The sequence below is a fragment of the Sebastes fasciatus genome, chromosome 4, assembly GCF_043250625.1.
Source record: "Sebastes fasciatus isolate fSebFas1 chromosome 4, fSebFas1.pri, whole genome shotgun sequence".
Lineage (NCBI taxonomy): Eukaryota > Metazoa > Chordata > Actinopteri > Perciformes > Sebastidae > Sebastes > Sebastes fasciatus.
Window position 1 is genome coordinate 2,032,516 of NC_133798.1, and position 23,190 is coordinate 2,055,705.

At 45.0% G+C, this 23,190-nt stretch overlaps 2 long non-coding RNA genes across 2 annotated transcripts in view; both read right to left on the reverse strand.

Moving 5' to 3' along the window:
- LOC141766939 (uncharacterized) overlaps window positions 1–23,190 on the reverse strand; it is a 282,348-nt gene that overhangs the window by 152,639 nt on the left and 106,519 nt on the right. The gene's annotated exons all lie outside the window — the stretch shown is intronic.
- On the reverse strand, window positions 1,940–3,856 carry LOC141767035 (uncharacterized). Its single transcript, XR_012593751.1, has 4 exons — window positions 3,742–3,856; window positions 2,666–2,744; window positions 2,435–2,562; window positions 1,940–2,200 (listed from the first exon to the last, which is right to left on the reverse strand). It is a non-coding gene; the product is annotated as an uncharacterized LOC141767035 (long non-coding RNA).

Consider the following 23,190-nt stretch of genomic DNA (forward strand, 5'->3'; position numbering starts at 1 on the left):
GGGGGGCCAGGCTGGGTCCACATGCAATTTTAGGGGTACCAAAAATATTAAGCACAACTATTATATACCTCAGCAGGAGGGAGAGCAGGTTTTTCAATAATCAGAAGGTCGGTGGTCCGATGCCTGGCCCCTGCAGTCTACATGTTGAAGTGTCCTTGGGCAAGATACTGAACCCCAAATTGCTGTAAGTGTGCATGTGAATGTTTATCGCTCCTGAGGAACAGGTGGCACCTTGTATGCAAGCCTCTGTCATCAGTGTATGAGTGTGTGTGTGTGTGAATGCTGACTTGTGTTGTAAAGTGCTTCGAGTAGTCGCTAAGATTAGAAAAGTGCTATATAAATGTGTGTTTCTGCAGCTACGCTCATTTTTGACTCTCCCAAATAAAAAAAAATCAACCTCCTTGAATTTTAATTTTAACAATCAGAATATGTAATACAGATAACCAGGTGCACAAAATGACATCTAGTGGTTAAGATTTTAATCTGTAACATGTTTATTTTTTATGGTTTTCATCACTTGTTCTTACTAAATCCTCAACACAACAATAACGTTCATTTTATACAGTTTCCTTTTTTTAATTTCTATAATATTTAAGACATTTAAAATTAATTTTCATCAAGCTTTGTGCATCATTGTAAATACTGATATAAAAACATTTTTTAAAAATACGGGATGTCACAATGTTCTGTACACCCTGAAAAGATAAGATAGTAACCATAGATGTCAGTCTTCATATACAAAAAATATAAAATATGTTTTGTTTTATGACAGATATTGCAATTTTAAGCTGTTGCGGTAAGGACATTGAAATTACATTTTTGCTAATATTGCAGATAAATGGCAGCTAAAAAGGTCTGCTACGTTAGCTTTGACTCTTAGCATCAAATATACATGAATTCAACAGTAATATTAAGTTATTTTTTAAATGTGGTTCTAAATACACAATTACTAAGCTGTATGATAAGTACACACAATAAATAGTTCAGAAGAAAAGGTGATCTTAAACTAGTTTTTCTTGATGTTGGTTGGTCGCCCAACATGTCATCCATGTGCTCATTTGCTAACTTGGAAACTAGATTTGTTTGACTTTGAATAAAACTTTTACTATGGCATTTGTTCAGTATTGCAGTAAGGACTCAGAGGTGTGGGACACGCGCATCTAATGAAAAAAATCATATAGATAATTTGTAAACAAAAAAACATTTTAATATGGTGTAAAGTAATATGTATATGAAACAATTCCATTTGAAATAATGTCATGTTGTAATTGAATTAGCTCATTTTACGAACCCCAACATTGAGATCACAGTTGTGGGACATGAAGAAAAGTGGTGAATGCTTTATAAATGTTATTAAATCACATTATTTAGTAATTATTTTTTATGTCAAGATGGGTAATAACACTACGTTTATCAAGCATTGCACTGTAAATTTGAACATAAATCCAAAATGTCATTGCTGGGACTTAAAAATGCCCGTAGTTGCAAAAACACCCAAATTCAATCTATTTACCAGCCCAATAGGTTTGCTTCTCTAAAAGACGAAACACATACAACAATTAACACAATAATACTAATTCAGTGCCAGCGTACATTTTATCACTGCTATGAATAATTACAATATCCCCTCTCTGGGGAGAAAAGTCGGGTGAAAAATGTACAAAAATATTTGTTTGGGGGCCAGAGGGGGTCAAGGCTTATCCTCTTAAGCCCTACGGTGCTGGAAGGTATGGTTTGCCTAGACCAGGGGTCAGCAACCTTTACTATCAAAAGAGCCATTTTAGGCCAAAAAATAAATAAATAAATCTGTCTGGAGCCGCAAAACATTCGAGCATTGTGATGAAGTTAACATAGTTTATAGTCTATGTGTTGCAAGGTGAGGTGCAGGAGAGCAAGGTGAAAAATCACGAAGAGAAATCATCACACTGGCAGGTAAGTATGCTTGAAAAATAAGGCAGACTTTTATTTTCAGTCTGTAAAAATTCCATCAAACAAAGGAAAAACACATGGAGGGAAAAACATCCTCAGCATTCAGTTACACAGCTCACCACATGCCTGGTGCTGCTCTTTTTACCACTCTCCCCCCAAACTCTACTTTCACACATGGTCATATAACCTAACAGCCCGCCTTTCCAGTTCAAACTGGCTTATCAGGCGAGTGCTGCCATCAGCTCAGACTGGAGACACCTGCAGTGAGAACCTGGGAAATCAGAGCACACCTGATTACACTTGGAGCCACTCAGTCCCTGTCAGTCAATTAACCCCTTAACTACCCACATAAGGAAAAACAAAGATAACTGTGATCAACCCCACTTGGCTTTACCAAACAGTTAGTGAGGGAGTTGTTGCTTCCTCACATTTCACACCTCCTCCCCCTCTGGCTTACATAAGTCAGGCAAATGTGACAGATAATCAGCAATAAGGGTTTTCTTACCAGGACAGTGCTCTATGGTGAACTGGTATGGCTGGAGGGCTAGGCACCAACGCAGAATCCTTGCATTCTGATGCTGCTTGGATTGCATCCACTTCAAAGGTCTGTGGTCTGTCTGCAATACAAACTCTCTTCCCAAAAGATAATACTTCAATGAATCAATAGCCCATTTTATAGCCAGTCCCTCCTTTTCCACAGTAGAATACTTTTTCTCCCGGTCAAACAGTTTCTTACTTAAGAACAGGACAGGTTTCTCTTCACCAGGTTCCCCCTGGGCTAGCACCGCTCCTAGTCCAACACCGGAGGCATCAACCTGCACAAGGAATGCTTTCGTGAAGTCCGGGCTCTGCAACACAGGAGCTTGACAGATCTGCCTTTTCAATGCTTGGAAGGCACGTTCACATTCATCATTCCATATCACTTTCGAGGTTGATTTTTTGTTAGTTCGGTGAGTGGTGCCGCCAATGTAGAAAAATGGGGAACAAACCTTCTGTACCACCCCACGAGTCCTAAAAAGGATCTCACTTGTTTCTTGGTCAGGGGTCGTGGAATCATCTGTATGGCCTTTATCTTCTCTATTTGTGGCCTTATCTGCCCACGGCCGACCAGGTACCCAAGGTATTTCACCTCCTCCTGAGCCCAGGAACACTTGTTTGCATTCAGGGTCAGCCCGGCTTCCTGTATCTTGCTTAGGACGATTTGAAGATGCTGCAAGTGTTCTTCCCAGGATTCACTGTAGATTACTACATCATCAAGATAGGCAGCTGAAAACCTGGAGCAATCATTAAGAACAATGTCCATTAATCTTTGAAAGGTCGCAGGTGCACCATGAAGGCCAAAGGGTAACACAGTGTACTGGAACAAGCCCATTCCTGGAATCTGGAACACTGTGTATTCTTTGCAAGATGGGTCAAGAGGCACTTGCCAGTAACCTTTACAAAGGTCTAATGCTGTGATGTAGTTGGCTTTCCCGATTCTCTCTAGTAGCTCATCGATACGGGGCATGGGCTATGAATCAAAACAGGAAATACTGTTCAGTTTCCTCATGTCGGAACAGAACCGAGGTTGAGTACAATTTTTCTTGGGAACAAGCACTATGGGGTTTGACCACTCACTTCTGGATGGTTCAATGACTCCCATGTCCAACATCATCTGCACCTCCTTCTTCAGTGGTTCCATCATTCGTTCTGCAATTCTGTAAGGCTTCAGGCGAACAGATTTAGTGTCCTTCAGAACAATTTTGTGTTTTATCACATCAGTTCGGCCAGGTTTTTCTGAGAACAATGATGGGAAAGATTGTTTAAGCTCACCCAGTTGATGCCACTGATCCACACTCAGGTGCTCTGGAGGGATCTGGGGTTTACACTTCTCTCTGAAGGGCATCATGTCCGCTTCCTCAGCTTCCGCCACATCATCTTCAGACTGGACATCCTGGACCATCAGAACATGCTCTCTACCTGTTTCCAAGGGATGTATTTCATGGTATTCCTTTAACAGGTTTACATGGAGCAGTTGCTTGTGTTTCTGTTTATCAGGACAGGAAATTTCATATGTTACTGGGTCCACCTTTCTGGTAACAGGATAGGGGCCTTGCCACTTCGCTAGTAACTTACTCGGCCCAGTAGGGAGCAGTACCAACACTTTCTGTCCAGTTTTCAGTTCTCTTTCTCGAGCATGTTTGTCGTACCATACCTTTTGTTTATGTTGAGCCTCCAGCATGTTTTCTTTGACTCTTTCTCTGCAACTTTCCAGTTTGTCTCACATCTGCAGAATGTAGGAGATGATGTTCGTTGTTGGTGACGTTGCCACACCAGCCACCCAGTTCTCCTTCAGCATGTCCAAAGGGCCTCTCACCTGTCTGCCATTCAACAGCTCAAAAGGGGAGAAACCAGTTGAAGCCTGGGGTACCTCTCGATATGCAAACAAAAGGAAAGGCAACCATTTATCCCAGTCTTTGCCAGTATCATCAACAAATTTTCTCAACATTTGTTTCAGGGTACCATTAAATCGCTCGACAAGACCATCGGTTTCAGGGTGGTAAGGAGTGGTTCTTATCCCTTTCACACCAAGTTGAGAATACAGTGACTTCATTAGATGTGACATAAAGTTTGTCCCTTGATCTGTTAAGATCTCTTTAGGGATGCCAACTCTAGAGAATAACTCCACTAAACATCGAACTATATGTTTGACCTGAATGGAGCGCAGTGGATAAACATCTGGATATCTGGTTGCATAGTCACATATCACCAGGGCAAATTTGTGTCCTTTGCTACTCTTTGGCAGGGGACCAATGATATCCATGGCTATTCTCTCATAAGGCACACTCATAATAGGTAATGGTTGTAATTGGCCTCGGTCTGAAATTTTGGTGGGGGCCACCACCTGGCAATCATGACATGTCTTGCAATACTCCAGCACCTCTTTGTATAACCCTGGCCAATAGAAGCGCTCAGCAATGCGGTTATAGGTTTTGGCCTGCCCTAAATGACCAGCCCGTGGAATAGTATGACCCAAATGCAGTATTACTTGACGATACTCTTTTGGAATAACAAGTCTAGGTTTCTCAATGTCTGCCAAATACAAAAGGTTGTCTTTTATGACAAAGGGATCCCCAATTACACCTTTCAGCCCCCCTGTGCCAGCTTTTTGGACCCCATCTATTTCACAAACTTTTGCAAAGAGAGGAGTCATTCTCCTGAATCTCTCTGAAATTGTCAGGGATTTGCCATTGTGGTTCAATGGGAGGAGTGCAGGGTCAGGACATTTAGCTTTATCAAGATTTCTGTTTTTCTCCTGACGACGCTGACGTTTTGTTTTCTTAACCTTATTTCCCCCTTTAAACAAACCATCATCTGCATCAGGTAGGGGTTCTAACCCCTTGGTGACAGAGCGAGTCACTACAGCACAAGAGTATGCTACAGAGTTTTGCTGGACCAAATTGTCTAGCACAGGCAAATCTTCTCCAAGGATTACATCATATGCTAGGTGATCTAGCACACCAACAGTTAACATAAAGGCTTGCCCTTCAACCTCAATGATCACTTCTGCAGTTGGGTAATCTTTCTTACATCCATGTGATATTTACATTTCGTTCAAAGTTAGTCAGTGAGTTGTGGAGTAGGCTGGACTTTACCAAAGTTTGCGAACTACCAGTGTCAGCCAGAGCCTTTGCCACATGACCGTTAACTGTGACATCTACTACATGTCTATGTGGAATCATTTCATTCTCATTAACATCATCATGGTCATCATTATCAGGACGAGGTACAGAACACAACTCAACTGTTTTTGATCTTTTTAAAAGGACAAAATTAAGCTTTGTGGCCAGGCTGCTGACAGTAAAAACATGTGAAGTTATGTTTCAAGTTTGAATGTACAGGTTTATTACCAACCCCAATGTCCTTATTGTCCACAACAGGCAAACCGTAAGGTTTGGTCTCCCCAAACCTTGGCTTCCCAACAGTCAACTTTTTCCTTGAAGGGTCCCCGTGAGCAGCTGTGTAGCGTTCTGCCAGGTCCGCTGCTTCCTCTCCTGTCTGGGGATCGTTCTCCTTTACCCAGGTGCGAATGTCTGGTTGGAGCACACGGAGGTATTGCTCCAAAACAATGGACTCACCAACCTGCTCCTTAGTGCGGCTGTTTGGTCGCATCCATCGTTTATAAAGTCCCTTTATCCGGTTGTAGGTTTCACGGACTGTTTCTCCCACTGGTACAATAGTGCCCCGGAAACGCTGTCTGTAAGTCTCCTCTGTCACATTGAACTTCATTAACACTGCTGCTTTAATGGCCTCGTAGGATTCAGCTTGTTCTTCGTCCATTCCAGCATAAGCATCAAGAGCTTTTCCCGTCAATAAGGTGACCACTCTGGCTGCCCACTCCACTGGCTGCCACCCCCATGTTCTGGCCATCCGCTCAAACCGAACAAAGAAGCTCTCTGGATCTTCACCTTCTTTGAAGTCAGGTATTCTTGGTTCACTGACATGGGGCCCAACAGACCGGGTTGGTGGAGAAGCACGCTGTTGCTGCTGAGGCAACAGTTGCTGTAATGAGGAGACAGGCCCACTAGCTTGAAGTGGAATGAATTTCTTTGGTTCTTTAACTGTGGGCAGGTGCATGGAGGTTTCAGCTTGCAGCTTTAAAACACCAGCAGGTATAGCATGAGGATAATGTTGGTCAGGCTGTTCATATTGTTCATCTGACATCCAGTCCTGCGTCGACTTTGCTCCCATCTCACCTATTAGCTGTTTAATCTGATCAAAAAGTACCGCTTCAGTTTGTCTAGACCGTCGCATAAACTCTCTCATTTCTTCAAAAAAGTCTGTGGCAGAGAGTTCTTCACTAGCAACACGGTCTATAACTATTTTTGGCCGTACCACTGGTTCTTCTTCTTCATCTCCAGCGGCCATGGCTCCATCAAGTGGTGGCTCAAACTCCACTGTCCTGTCAGCATTCTTTCTCTCCATTTCTGCCAAGGTGGATTTCTTCGGCCGACCTCTTCCACGTACTGCACCTCTCATTTAGTCAGCATTTCAACACCAACTCGACACAGGCGTATTAGATCCCACCACTGCCACCAATTGTTGCAAGGTGAGGTGCAGGAGAGCAAGGTGAAAAATCACGAAGAGAAATCATCACACTGGCAGGTAAGTATGCTTGAAAAATAAGGCAGACTTTTATTTTCAGTTTGTAAAAATTCCATCAAACAAAGGAAAAACACATGGAGGGAAAAACATCCTCTGCATTCAGTTACACAGCTCACCACATGCCTGGTGCTGCTCTTTTTACCACTCTCCCCCCAAACTCTACTTTCACACATGGTCATATAACCTAACAGCCCGCCTTTCCAGTTCAAACTGGCTTATCAGGCGAGTGCTGCCATCAGCTCAGACTGGAGACACCTGTAGTGAGAACCTGGGAAATCAGAGCACACCTGATTACACTTGGAGCCACTCAGTCCCTGTCAGTCAATTAACCCCTTAACTACCCACGTAAGGAAAAACAAAGATAACTGTGATCAACCCCACTTGGCTTTACCAAACAGTTAGTGAGGGAGTTGTTGCTTCCTCACACTAAGTATATAGTATATAAGTCTAATGCAGTGAGGGCCAAAGAGACAATGTACTACGGAGTATTAGGGCCGCATGGAGGGAAAAAACATCTGAGATTTCCAGAATAAAGTCATAACTTTACGAGAAAAAAGTCGGAATATTATCGAGAATAAAGTCATAACTTTACGAGAAAAGAAGGCGTAATATTATGTGTTAAAAATCTCAAGCCTGCAGTTAATCCTGTGAGACCAGGTAGAGGGAGCCGAGTCACCTTAATCACCAGGGGAGGAGTCTATAGAAGGGGAGGAGTCTAGAGAAGGGGAGGCTACATAAAGGCTGGGTGTGTTCTGTTCAGATCCCTTTTGACTGAGACCATGCTGCCACACCAGCAATTTGTTTTCACAAATCCATTTGTTTGAGACCATGCTTCCAACCCAGTAAATTGTTTACAATGATTTTGATAATTTGTTTTAGACCACATATGGTTTATATTTTGAGTTACTTCAACATATTCTCTATCTTGATTTAATGTGTGTATTCTTGATAGATCCTGGTACTGTTTTGGAGCAGTGTAATATAGGCCACTTACCTGTGAGATAAAGTCAGATTGAGTAGGTAAGACGATCTGTTAATTTTGAGAAGGAAGTGATTGTATATTTTGTTAAATTGTATTAACTTATGTTTGTTATAATTAGGTTCCGGATGGAGAATGTTAAAGTTTTTCACCCTTAAGAAGCATTAATAACGTAAGATGACTACATACCTCTTATTTATTACCAATTGTGGTAAGCATGGTAATATATTGATTTAATTTGTTTATTGTGCAGAAAAATCATCAAAATCCATATCTTCATCCCTTATCCATCCTTCAACCTCCACCCATTATCCTCTTTGAATAAATGGTAGTGATGTTACGTGCTGTGCCGAGGCTTCGGAGCGTGTGTCGAGTAATCCAGGAAGTTTCCTGCGATGCGCGTATCGAGGCTTGTTTCGTTTTAGACCAATGACGTCATTGATGACATCCGAAGCCTCGCTGCCCGGCCGTACCGCCCACTGGTTCATGAAGTGTTTCAGATCTTCACTGGTTCAACCAATGCTGCTTTCCAGAAGTGACACAGAACACTAATATTAACCCTCCTGCAATTATTATATTATATTACACTACACTACAATACAATTATTAACTTAGGATTGGTTTGCACACATAAGATGAATTACTCACAAAACAATTACAGTTTATTATACATGTATCTTATATACTCATAATATACTTACTAAATAGACATTTTATTAAATATGATATATATATATATAAATTGATTACATGGTAATAGATTTTTTTTCATTGTTTATAGTCATTCCCAACAGCCTTTACTGGCGCAAAATACAGTATATCACAGATCTGTGTTCCCAGTAGAGCACTTACACTTACACACCAAAAACTGACAAACTGACAATAACCTGATATTTTCAGGTGGATTTTCATTTAATTCTCACTGTGCAATATCATTTTCCACTTGTGCAATTTTGTTAATAGTCTGTTTATTGTCAATACTGTATATACTCCTATTTTTATACTTCCAATCTTTATACTTGGTTCATATTTTGTTACACTTTGTTTAGCTCTTTTTTACTGTGTTAGCTTATGCATCTTGTTTCTTGCACTATCCCCTTTGCTGCTGTACACTGCAAATTTCCCCACTGCGGGACTAATAAAGGAATATCTTATCTTATCTTATCACATGGTTAAGATCATATTTGTCTGTTTTACACTCTTTGACCACCAGGTGGTTTCGTGAGCACATGAAGCCTCGAGCAATGAACCCTTTTCCGAACCAATTTGCTGGAAAGCTTCAAAGCTTCATGAGGCTTCATCTCGCCATCACTAATAAATGGTTAACTGGCTCTTGGATCCTGGTGTTTAATGTGCATCCCAGCTAGAAGTTCAATGGTCCAGCATTAATACTTTCAAACAAGGCAACAATGATCTAATTTAGGCCTAGATTATTAATTCTTTTTTTCATGGTCCTTCGAGCCGGAGCGAACTTCTAGACTGGATATGGATCCAAGAGCCAAGCCAGAGAGTAAAGAAGAGGATTCAAGTGGAAGACCACACTGAGAGAGGAGGCCAACTGGTTATCTCCAAGACTACCACACAGAACTGTAGAACCAGTTCATCACGCAGGATGGAGCAACCTGCCCTTTACCTACAGAAACTTTAGGCAAGAAATGGCACAATTGAGAAGCATAGTTCATGAACTTGAACAATATGAATACAGTAATTCTGAAGCAGATGAGCCTGATGATAAGCAAAGTTGTGATGAACTGTTTGATAGAGAATGTGTTGAACAGTCCCAGCCTTTATACCAGGATAAATACCAAGATACTATTCACGAGAAGGCACATTCAAAGCCTACACTTTCAGAGTCTGTACATGTAACAGAATGTGGTAGGATTTCCCAGTCAGTACAAACACTCCAATACCAGGGAAATCCACCATCTGCACCTGTCAGTCGAGCGCCCCCAGCTCCTTTAACTACCAGTGGCGCGCCCCCAGCTCCTGTAACTACCAGTCAAGCACCACCAGCTCATTTACCTGCCAGTCAACTGCCCTCAGCTCACGCAACTACTAGCCAATGGACCTCAGTCGATGTACGTCCTAAACAAGCACCTCCAATGCCTCTATCATATGCACATCAAACCGAATTGCTATCAACCCATGTGCATTATAGTCAAGTGGCATCAGCTCATGCACAACCTAGTCATCTACCACCTCTTCAGCCACCATTAGCTTCTCTACAGTCAGCTCATGGACTTTCAACCAACGCTGCCCAAATCCCACCTCATGCTTAGTCATCCCAGCCTGGATATCCACCCCTGCCTGCCTTTTCATCTGAGCCTGCTCCCCCTTCTCTATCTGATCAGTTGCATCAGTACCAGTTAACCCAAATATCACAAACCCCACCAGCTCCAGCATGGCAACATCAGGCTGCAAATTATGACCGACCAAGATATGCTCCACGCATTGAGGCATCCTCATTCCCTAACTTCACGGACGAGGACCCCCATGAGTTTGCAATGCTAAAGATGGCTCTCAATAACCAGAAGAACCTGAAATGTAAAAATACCATATTTTATTAGACCACCTTCACCTGAGCTCTGCCCGTCATATTGCTCTCTTACGCTCATGACCCACGGCCCTATACCATGGCTCTAGCAGCTTTAGATCAGCAGTATGGTCAGCCACATCACCTTGCCCTGAGAGAAATCCAGGCTATCTTGAACCTTCCCAAGGTTCCCCCCGGTAATGCAAATAGTTTCCACATGTTTGCAGTAAGGGTGAGATCTATGATGGGGCATGTTACAGTCTCTAGGGCAAGAAGGGGCAGCAGAACTTGCCTGTGCATCACATGTACAACGTTTGTTGAGCAAATTACCAGCTGAATTTGTATCCAGCTATGCAAGACATGCCCGTGCCGTGCACCGAACTGGCCATTATAATTTAGTAGACTCTCGTTATGGCTCCAAGGAGAAGCAGCATGTCAAGCAGTGGCAGCTCAGGTTGCAAACCTCCACATTGGCACTACTCATTACCCAAGAAGAGAATACAGTCAGAGACCAACATTTTCCTCATCAGCTACCATACTCCATGGTGCCCATTCCAAAGCAGCCCGAGGCACATTTGCTCAATACAAGGCAAGACCTAAATTAAAATTTCCATGTTCCTACTGTCAGTCTCCTGATCATTCCCTGACTCATTGGGAAGGACTGAAATAATTAAGCACAGAGAAAGTGGCAACATGGATTAAAGAGCAAGGAAGATGCTGGAGATGTGGAAGGTCATATATGGCAGCAAATTGTAACCTAAAGAAACCCTGCCCTAATTGTAATGGAAGGCATATGGGAATCTTGCATGATGTGAATAGACAAGCCCTTGTATCTAATGTGTTGTACATGAATCCTCAAAGTAAGTCCCCCAAAGTCCTACTTAAAGTAGTGAAAGTTGAACTGATTAATAAGAGTCATATCCTTTACACCAGTGGTCTCAAACTCAATTTACTTGGGGGCCGCTGGAGGCAGAGTCTGGGTGAGGCTGGGCCGCATCAGGTATTCCACAAAAAAATCTTTGTTTAAAAAAAAAAAAATCTTCTCAAACGTCATTATTAACAGTTCTTTAACTTGAATGGGTTCTTCTGAACATGAACGGTTCTTCTGAACATGAACTGTCCTGAACATGAATGGAACATTGAAGAACATGAACTGTTCTTCTGAACATGGCCTCTATTGCGTCTCCCACTTTTCCTGAAATTGTCTGTGCTCGTCACCAACCTTTCTCTTCACTGCAGGCTTTGAAAATGACATGATTGGGGCTGTGTGACAAGATACAGACGTAGGCAAAGTTGTTGGTAACGTTCCGTTAAAGAGAGAAAAACCCACAATGGTCACTGAAATAACTTGAAACTGACACAAGTAATAATAAATAAAAATTCACTGAAAATTAACTAATGAAAATCAGATATTGTTTTTGAATTATGGTTCAGCAGAATCATTTAAAAAAACAAACTAATGAAACTGGCCTAGACAAAAATGATGGTAACATTAACTTAATATTTTGTTGCACAACCTTTTGAGGCAATCACTGCAATCAAGTGATTTCTGTAACTCTCAATGAGACTTCTGCACCTGTTGACAGGTATGTTGGCCCACTCCTCGTGAGCAAACTGCTCCAGCTATCTCAGGTTTGAAGGGTGCCTTCTCCAGACTGCATGTTTCAGCTCCTTCCACAGATGTTCAATAGGATTTAGATCAGAGCTCATAGAAGGCCACTTCAGAATAGTCCAATGTTTTGTTCTTAGCCATTCTTGGGTGTTTTTAGATGTGTTTTGGGTCATTATCCTGTTTGAGGACCCATGACCTGAAACTGAGACCAAGCTTTCTGACACTGGGCAGCACATTTCGCTCCAGAATGCCTTGATAGTCTTGAGATTCCATTGCACCCTGCACAGATTCAAGACACCCTGTGCCAGATGCAACAAAGCAGCCCCATAACATAACCAAGCCTCCTCCATGTTTCACATTAGGTACAGTGTTCTTTTCTTTGGATGCTTCATTTTTGCGTCTGTGAACATAGAGCTGATGTGACTTGCCAAAAAGCTCCAGTTTTGTCTCATCTGTCCAAAGGACATTCTCCCAGAAGCTTTGTGGCTTGTCAATATGCATTTTGGAAAATTACAGTCTCGCTTTTTTATGATTTGGTGTCCTCCTCGGTTGTCTTCCATTAAGTCCACTTTGGCTCAAACAGTGACGGATGGTGCGATCTGACACTGATGTACCTTGACCTTGGAGTTCACCTCTAATCTCTTTGGAAGTTGTTCTGGGCTCTTTGGTTACCATTCGTATTATCCGTCTCTTCAATATGTCATCAATTTTCCCCTTGCGGCCACGTCCAGGGAGGTAGGCTACAGTCCCATGGACCTTAAACTTCTGAATAATATGTGCAGCTGTAGTCACAGGAACATCAAGCTGCTTGGAGATGGTCTTATAGCCTTTACCTTTAACATGAAGGTCTATAATGTTCTTTCTGATCTCCTGAGACAACTCTCTCCTTAGCTTTCTGTGGTCCATGTTCAGTATGGTACACACCATGATGCCAAACAGCACAGTGACTACTTTTCACCCTTTAAATAGGCAGACTGACTGATTACAAGTTTGAAGATACCTGTGATGCTAATTACAGGACACACCTTAGTTTAACATGTCCCTATGGTCACATTATTTTACATCTTTTCTAGGGGTACCATCATTTTTGTCCTAGCCAGTTTCATTAGTTTGTTTTTTAAAATGATTCTGTTGAACCACAATTCAAAAACAATATCTGATTTTCATTAGTTCATTTTCAGTAAATTTTTATTTATTATTACTTTTGTCAGTTTCAAGTTATTTCAGTGACCATTGTGGGTTTTTCTCTCTTTAACGGAACGTTACCAACAACTTTGCCTACGTCTGTATATATTCATTCCACTTGGTGTCACTCCGCAATAAAGTTGTGCCTGCTGTGTTTGTGTTGCTCTGCAATTACACCACCAAACCGCTAGTTGGCGGCGGCGTCTCTATGAGTTTCCTTCTTCTTCTTGTACTACAAACAGAAACTGAGCGGAGTTGGAGCTAATAACTGTTGAACCACAGAACTTTTACTGACATTGCTGGAACGCCAAAAAGAGAAAATATATCTGAGTGGATTTGTGTGAACAAACATTGAAAAGATGGAGGCAGAGAGAAGTTGAACTTTCTGTGGTTGTCCGGGGTCCTGGCCGCTCAGCATCGCTGAGAGACTGGACCAATCACAGCTGTTGCGGTCTGCGTCGCCGCGACGTGTAGTTACATTTCTGGAGAGGTGCACGTCAGGCTACGGCGTCGATTCAACGCAGAAGTATAAATCAAGCTTTAATCAAGCTTATGCGATGTTACACGGGCGCCGCCATAGTTGTTGTGAAATGTTTCTCTGCTTGCATCAAGCCCGGCCGATTGCCCGCCCCCGGGAGCCATATACCCCACTGTGATTGGTAGGTTCGTTCAGCTCGGGCTTGCGCAACAAAGGGACCTTCCACGGCAAACTGCCATTCACATAAAACTCGCTGGCCGAGGGCGCCTGGTTAGCTCAGTTGGTAGAGCGGGCGCCCATGTAACAAGACTTGGTCCTGACCGCGGCGGCCCGGGTTCGAATCCGGCCTGTGGCCCTTTCCGCATCCACTCTCTCTCTCCCCCCTTTCCAAGACTCTATCCACTGTCCTGTCAATAAAAATGAAAAAATGCCCCCAAAAAAAAAAACTTTATAAATAATAATTTGCGGGCCGCACTAACATTAAACTTTCATATCAAGGTGGGGGCCACAAAATATCGTCTTGCGGGCCGCAATTGGCCCGCGGGCCGCGAGTTTGAGACCCCTGCTTTACACCTATGTGATCCTTAACGATGGCTCAGAGGGCACAATCTTGCTGCCTTCAGCCGCTGAGTACCTTGGCTTAGACGGGGCGGCTGAGAAACTTGACCTGCGCACAGTAAATCAAGAGACAGAGACCATGCACGGTAGGTCAGTGACCTTGAAAATTGCTGCAGCATCAAACCCGAAGAGAACATAAACTATACAAGGGGCATTTACATCTGACAGACTGTCACTGGTGGAGCAGACTTACCCCATCAGCAGGCTCAAGCAACATTACCGCCATTTACACAACATGCCTCTGGTTGCCTTTTCCAATGTACAGCCTCAGATCCTCATTGGGACTGATAATCCCCACCTCATAACTCCTGTTGAACCCTTTCGTCTCCCATTTGGCTGTAAGAGGGCACCTGTAGCAGTAAACACTAGACTTGGCTGGGCACTCCAAGGGCTTACATTCCTATCTGGTTCACAGGACACCCCTCAGTGCTTATTCACCTCAACACCTACCCCCTAGACTGACAAGAAGATGATCACTAGATCAAAGGAGAAATGAACCATTAACATAAATGTGGATGGAGTTGAACATTACGCAACCCCCTTGCTACGACTTAAGAATACCCTGAAACTCCAGTCTCCCAAAGAACCTGTGATGCCCATCCTTCGTCGAACTGGACGGCAGTCACAGAACAAACCTGTGGTAGCTGAAATCTACAGTAAAGTTGTAGATAAGCAGGTCCAGGCAGGTTACCAAGCCAAACCCGGTACCTATACCTGCCTCAGCCCCAGGTTCCCAGCTATCAGTGCAAGAGACTGGTTAATTATTTTCAACCAAGGTCTGGCTACAAGTCCGTGCCCCAGCAGCCCCAGTCTGTTCCCTAGCAGCCCCAGTCTATGCCCTAGCAGCCCCAGTCTGTGCCCCAGCAGCCCCAGTCCGTTCCCTAGCAGCCCCAGTCTATGCCCTAGCAGCCCCAGTCTGTGCCCCAGCAGCCTCAGTCCGTGCCCCAGCAGCCTCAGTCCGTGCCCCAGCAGCCTCACGACTAGCCTAAGCCCGAGTCTCAGCGCTTGCCCAGCAGAGATGGAAGAGTTCGGACCGTGGAAGTTACTATTAAAAGAAAGCGATACGTTAGACCTGTGGCCCGATTAATAACCCTTGCACCTATTGAACCCACCATAGCTGAAGACACCTCATCCTGTTTAGCTCGAGATTAAGTTTCAATTAAAATATTTCATGTTTGAAGGGGCGGCTGTTCAAAATCTCAAGCCTGCAGTCAATCCTGTGAGACCAGGTAGAGGGAGCACAGTCACCTTAATCACCAGGGGAGGAGTCTAGAGAAGGGGAGGCATAACTTTACGAGAGAAAAATGGCGTATTATTACGAGAATAAAGTCATAACTTTAGGAGTAAAAAAAGTCATATTATGAGAATAAAGTCAGACATTTACGAGAAAAAAAGAAAGTAACACGTAAAATTACTACTTTATAATATTATGACTTTATTCTCGAAATCTCAGATTTATTTTTTTCCTCAATGTGGCCCTAATACTCCATCGTACCGTCGTACCATAGACTTACAGCAATGATAAATAAAATTGAAAATGTAAACAATAAAAGTTATTCATTTCCACTAATGTTTTAAAAAATCCACAGGGAGCCACTGGAGAGGGGCTAAAGAACCAATGTGGCTCCGGAGCCACAGGTTGCTGACCGCTGGTCTAGACAGACGTACCCAAAATAAATCAAGAATAGCACTACAACTACAGTACCAGGTCAATATGCACGATTGAACATTGTGACTGTTACTATGCCTGAGTAAATTGTGATGACGTTTTTATCCTCGCCTAAAATGTGTTTTAGATTAGACAGTGGATGAAACCATTATAGCAATGATGTTATGCACAGAGATGCCACTGAATTCCTTCAGCAACTCCTCGACTACAACTGTGTCGATGCAGATATAAACTAGACGTGCACTCGGAGAGCGCAGACCTCTGCCAAGGCAGGTTTCATGAACGCGTCATCAGTTACACTGCGCATGTTTTAAAGCCTGTGGTGTTAATGCACAGGCTGAGCAGAGTTATTTATAAATAATAAAATAAAAAATGTCATTCGTTTCATCATTGACTTTTGGAGGAATCCTCCAAACTGTTATGTTCTGGTTAACAAAAAGTGGACCCAAAAGCAGCACACAACTAGTAACTTGAAGTTGTAACAAAAAGATAATTTATTCTAATAATAATTGTTCGGTGGACAGGGCTGGGGTCCTCAGAGTCCGACGTGATAGTGACTTGACTCAGTCTTAAAGGAAGCGAGGGGGCATGGGGAATGGGGTTCCAGGGATCCTCCAGATGGTGAGGCGAGTCCACGAGTGATCCGAGGAGGAAGAATGGCGTCGGAGAGTGAGCAGGCAGGTTAGTTGCAGGAAGCGGAGGCAGCTGACAGGTAAGTAGACCTTGGACAAAAGGACAAAAACTGGATGAGTACAAAAGGTACAAGGCGAGCAGAGACAAAGTAAAAAAACAGCTAAGCAAGTTAAGTGAGCCTGATGACGTTACTACCACGGTGGGTGACGGAATGATCTGGCAATGAATGGCAGGAAGACTGGAGTTGATATACTGCAGGAGAGTGTCTTGATTGAATGATTGATGTCAGCTGCTCCAGCAGCAACCGCCCAGGAGAAGGAGGAGGAGAAGGCCACATTTCCTTACACACTGACAAACTAAACAGACAGGGTAAAACACACAGGAGACAAAAGGACAGGGAAACAGAGGAAACACAGGGAAAACTAGACTGCCAGAGGCCTGTACTACGAAGCAGGATTTGTGGTTAGCGAGGTAACTTCAGGGTTAACTCAGGGTTTTCCGTACCACGGAGGTGGTTCACTTCTTACCGGGTTAGATCACCATGGTAACTGATGCTGAACAGCTAACCTGCTCCGGAGCAGGTTATGTTCCAGATAAGAGATCAACTCTATAAAAGTACCAGCTACTAACCAATCAGAGCTCTGTGCGGGGATTGTATGATAATATTACACATAAATGAAGAAGTTTAAATCGTAATCCAGGCTTAAATTAACACAGTTTAAACTGACAGATGCAGGAAGGACAGCTGGCTGTATGCTGGGGGTGTTTACTGCTTTGAATTATGTTTTTATATTTATTTTATTTTAACTTGCTCTTGAGTCCGTTTCACACCGTCAGAGAGGGGGGCGCAGGTGAAAGAAGGTTTAAATAATGATAGACGCCACATGTTACACACAGCGTAAAAAGATGAGTAATCCATTCATCTATTACACTCTTAAACGCTATTTATATTTAGACGACTATATCTGACTTTTGAGTGTTCCGTTAAATTAATAAATCTGTTAGTTTACGCATTCACACATCTGAAGTTTTTCTTTTGCCAGCCGTCCTTCCTTCCTGCATTTGGCAGCTTCATCTGTGTTACTTTTAGTCTGATTAAGTGTTTAACTTCTTCGTATTTGTCTAATATAGTTTGCTCTTCCTTTGTAAAATGTGCCGCTCTGTCTGTCTGATGACAGTAGACTTGTCCATGTCTGTGATTGGTCAGATGCTGCAAACACCTCCTCATTCATGTGAACGCACTCACAGCCAGATGGAGAAACCCTGGGTTGACTTACTGAGTTGATAACCAGCTTCGTAGTACAGTTTAGCGTGATCTCGTTTGTTAGGGTAAGTGAAGCCAGATAACGAGAAGATACCCTGGGTATGTTGGACTCGCTTCGTAGTACAGGCCTCAGGTGACATCATGACACAAACGGACAAACCAACAAACCAACACTGGTAAAAACATAACCTCCTTCCTAGGCCTTCAGCCTTGGTGGAGGTAATAACCCAAAGCACATAGATTCTACAAAGGTTTTAGTCAGGATAGGACCAGGAGGACTCTCCAATTGGCACACTTGGATAACCCAAGTATGCCAAATGGGTTTTCTACCTCTTTAAAGGGAATCTGGCTCTAAAATACTACTGATATCCACTACAGGAGGCTATGTGCAAACCTTTGGCCATGACATTTACCCTGTGCATCATCACATTCTACCATTGTGCATCATCACATTCTACCATTGTGCATCATCACATTCTACCATTGTGCACAGTATAAAATCAATAAAAAACAACTAAATTGTATAATTTTGTATAATGAAACATGACCAAGTAAAACGTAGATAATAACAAATACGATAACAATAATAATGTAAATAAGATAACAAAAAAGAATCCAAAGTCTGGTGTGTACATTCAATATAAAACTGGTTAAACATATTATGAAGTGAAAAGACAGTTTCTTGTGCGTTGATTTTGTAACTAAAATATTGAAATCAAAAGACATACAAAATATTCACCCCCTGTTGAAATATATTATAAGCAATTATAATGGCAAACTTAAATATACTATAGGTAATGTATATAACATCTTAGAAGAGAAAAAAGAAACAATGAATACAAAGATAGAATGGGAAGAAGAGTTGGGAACACAAATAACTGATGAAGAATGGACACAGATGTCGAGTGAAATACATAAAACAACCAGTTCCTTGTTCTGGAGAGAATCGCTTGGAAGATAAATATGAGATATGAGACTTCTTGACACCTGAAATAACTTCTAAATATAAAAGAAGACCAAGCTCTCAGTACTGGAGAAACTGTGGTGAAAGTAACGCAAATCATGCACACATTTTCTACACATGTAGTGTATTAAATCTGTTTTGGTTAGAAATATTTAAGTTTATAGAAAACATTTTCAGAAAACGATAGTTACGAATGTAACTACGGTTCTATGAATCCTGGATGACCGCCAGAGGCAGTGCTTCAACACTGAATATCTTCGTCTCGTGCATGCGCAGGTCGAGTATTAATATCAACAAAGTCACGTGTGATCTCGGATGACCCTGGTTAGGTATAAGTTCCGATGTCATCCACGAGATCAGTCCTACAGAATCTTCTCGCGGGATCACGAGATTCTGAGTGACTAAGAACTCTGGCGGTCATCCAGGATTCATAGAACCATAGTTACATTCGTAACTATCGTTCTATTTCATCCTTACTGACCGCCAGAGGCAGTGCTTCAACACTGGATGACTTATAACAACAGAGTCACGAGGAATCCTCGAGTACATACCCCATAAAGATGAAGCAGAGGAACTCGGCTGAAGGACCACGCCCAGTGGATGGGGGGTGGCCACATTGACTCTATAATATCTGAAGAATGTGCTCGGTGACGTCCCTGAGGCTGCGGCACATATGTCCTCCAAGGGGACCCCTCTCAGGGTTGCCCATGATGTGGAAACACTCCTGGTAGAGTGGCACCTTACTGTGGATGGAGGAGAACGGTCATTCACCTTGTATGCGTGGGAAATCACTTCCACGATCCAGTGGGACAGGCGCTGCTTTGAGAGCGCACAGCCCTTCTTGGGACCGCCGTAACAGATAAAGAGTTGCTCTGACCGCCGTATGCATGCGGTGGCTTCTACATAGGCTCTAAGGGCCCGCACTGGGCATAACAGCCTTGCCCTCTCCTCCCCATCTCCTTTAGGGGGTTGAAACTGGGCAAGCCGAATAGGCTGATTGTGATGTGATCGTGACAGCACCTTAGGGAGGAACGCTGTATTTGGCCACAAAGTGACACCTGAGCCATCTGAGTTCCACCTCAGACGTGAATTGTTCACTGACAAGGCATGTAGCTCGCCTACACGCTTTGCAGAAGTGATGGCAAGGAGAAATGAAGTTTTGGCCGACAGCCACCTCAGCTCTGCCTGTACTAAGGGTTCAAAGGGAGGCAAGCATAGAGCGTCCAGCACCAGGGGCATGCGGGCATGCGGGAGCCCTCGGAGTGCTCGGGGGACGCAGCCGCAGAGCCCCTTTTAAGAAGAGAGACACAAGCCTGTTGCTCCCCACAGTGTTATTATCGACCATATCGTGCTGCGATGAAATAGCAGCCACATACACCTTCAGTGTAGATGGAGACCGGCCACCTTCCAGGAGGGACTGCAGAAACTTCAGAATTGTAGGCACCGAGCAATGTACTGGGTCCTCTTTCTGAACTGTACACCATTCAGAGAACAACTTCCACCTGTTCTCGTACTGCAGGTGGGTAGATGGTGCTCTGGCATTCAGAATAGTCTTTCTGACGGGCTCTATGCAATCAGTCAGCATTGGGTCGGACCCTCCAGCGGCCAAACCCACAGCTGAAGGCGGCTGGGGTCGGGATGCCAGATCTGACCCCCCAGCTGAGATAAGAGGTCTGTCCTGCTGGGGAGGCGCCAGGGCGTCCCGCAGCAGAGTCTGTGCAGCAGTGAGAACCCTATCCTTGCTGGCCAGAAGGGGGCCACCAGGAGAAGTCTGTGGCCCTGCTGAAACACTCTGAGAAGCGTTGGTAGGATCAGAGGGAACGGTGGGAAGGCATAGAGGAGACTCTCTGGCCACGTGTGAGCCAGAGTATCTTGACCTAGAGGGCTGGTCTTCTCCCTCAAGGGGAACCAGAGGAGGCAGTGGGTTGACATCTCTGAGGCAAAGAGATCCACCTCTGCTCTGCCGAAGAGACTCCATATTTTGTGCACCACCTGTGGGTGAAGGCGCCCCTCCCCCGGCGAGGGTTTGTGACGGGAGAGGAAATCTGCGACAGGGTTCCGTTCCCCTGGCAAATACATTGCCCGTAGGCTGGTCAGGCGAGAGGCTGCCCATGTCAGGAGAGCCTGGGATGTCTGCAGCAACTTTGCAGATTTGGTGCCCCCTTGGTGGTTTATATAAAAAAACGGTCGAGGTGTTGTCCGACCGGACGAGCACATGTTTCCCTCTCAGGTATGGCAGGAAGTGCTTGAGCGCTAGGTGCACTGCACGTAGCTCCAGCACATTGACATGCTCTGTGCGGTCCAGAGCAGACCACTGTCCCCGAGCAGTCTTGTTCTGCCACACTGCACCCCACCCAGAGAGGCAGGCATCTGTTGTGACGGTCTCTCTGCGGGATGGAACGGAGCCCATGGGCACGCCCTTTTCCAAGTACGCTCTCTCCCTCCATGGGGATAGAGCGAGAAAGCACTGTTGAGACACCTTTATCTTCTTGTGCCTGTGCCGCTTGGCGTCCAAGTGGAGGCTGTTCAACCATCTCTGCAGAGGGCGCAGTGAAAGCAAGCCCAAGGGAACGACAGCTGAGGCAGCTGCCAGTTTGCCCAGCAGGCGAAGAAACAGAATGTGGGGCAACGACCTGCCCCCTTGGAAGATGTGAAGGTGGTGGAGGATGTTGTCCACACGCTGAAGTGACGGACAAGCCCTCATAGTGACTGTGTCCAGAGCCATACCAATAAAGGTTATGCTCTGGGAGGGGTTCAGAGAGCTCTTCCCCAAGTTCACCCTGAGACCCAGCTGGGTCCTGTGGGAGAGAAGGAGGGCCGTGTCCCGGGCCGCCTGAAGCGGGGACGGCGCACAGATCAGCCAATCGTCTAGATACGGCAGGATCTTCATGCCGCGTGACTGCAGGGGCGAGAGGGCCGCCGCAACGCACCTGGTGAATACTCGTGGGGGACAGGGAGAGTCCAAATGGAAGCACCCTGAACTGAAATTGACGGTTTTGGAAAACAAAACGAAGAAACCTCCTGTGGTGAGGTACAATGGGAACATGGAAATAAGCCTCCTTCAAGTCGACAGATGTGAACTATTCCCACCTGGTGACAGCACGAAGAGTGTCCGCTGTGCTCAGCATTCATTATGACCCGGCTGGAGGATGGGGGCCGGCGCCGGAATTGAAGTTTGTACCCCCGGGTTAGGGTGGACACCACCCAGGGGTCTGAAGTGTGAGCTGCCCAGCAGTTGAGCTGCTGCTCGGAGAAATAACCGACAGCCGGCCCTAGGGTCTCAGTAGCGGGCCCCCCGGCCTCTGAAGGCTCTGGGGGGGCGGCGGTTAGGCTCCACGGCCCAGGTTGCCTGGAGGGCAAGTGGGCGGGGTTGTCACGGTAGCGGACCTGCCTCTCGGTGGAGCGCTGAGGTCCGTGGTGGCCACTAGGCTGAGCCGGTGGCCGGGAGCGGCCTCGGGGGGCAGACATGGAGCCCCTCGGCCTGGCAGGGGGGGGCATGCCCTTTCGAAGACCAGAGAACTGCCTGGTCTGGTCAGCTTGGACAGTCCGCTCAAGTACCTGTAGGGCAGCTGTCCCGAACAGGTGCCCTGGTTCTACTGGAACAGTACGGAGGGTCCTCCGACATGTCTCAGACAAGGGCGACTGCGCCAGCCAAACCTGGCGACGAGTCTGAACCAGCATGGACATCAGCCGTCCAAGTTCCCTCGACATCAGTGCAAACGCCTGCAATGACGCGTCACTGAGGCTGGTGGAGGAAACGTCGGGAGCAGCCTCCTGCAGAGAGGCTGAGAGGGCAAGCATGAGGTGTGAGAGGGAGTTGCCCATGCGAGCCGCTGTATCATAAGCTTTAGAGAGGAGGTCGTCTGTGACCCGACATTGGGGTCGAGGGCACCTTGCCTCTGGTCTCAGAGCCTCGTCAGGGGAGACTATGAGAGAAGCAATGGCAGGCTCAATAGCTGGCATGTGGTCAAGGCCAATTTTTTGCCGCATCCTGCATGGCTGCCAGGGTTCGGCCATCAGACGGGAGACGGGAGAAAGCCCTAGTATCCCTCCAGCATGCCTGTAACTCCTTAAGATACTCTTTGGAGGGAGGGACAGTAAAGGTGGTGGAGGCCGGCGCGCGCCTAAAGAAAGCGCTCGCAGGCGCCGATTCTGGCTGCCGTATACCCATCGGAAGAACT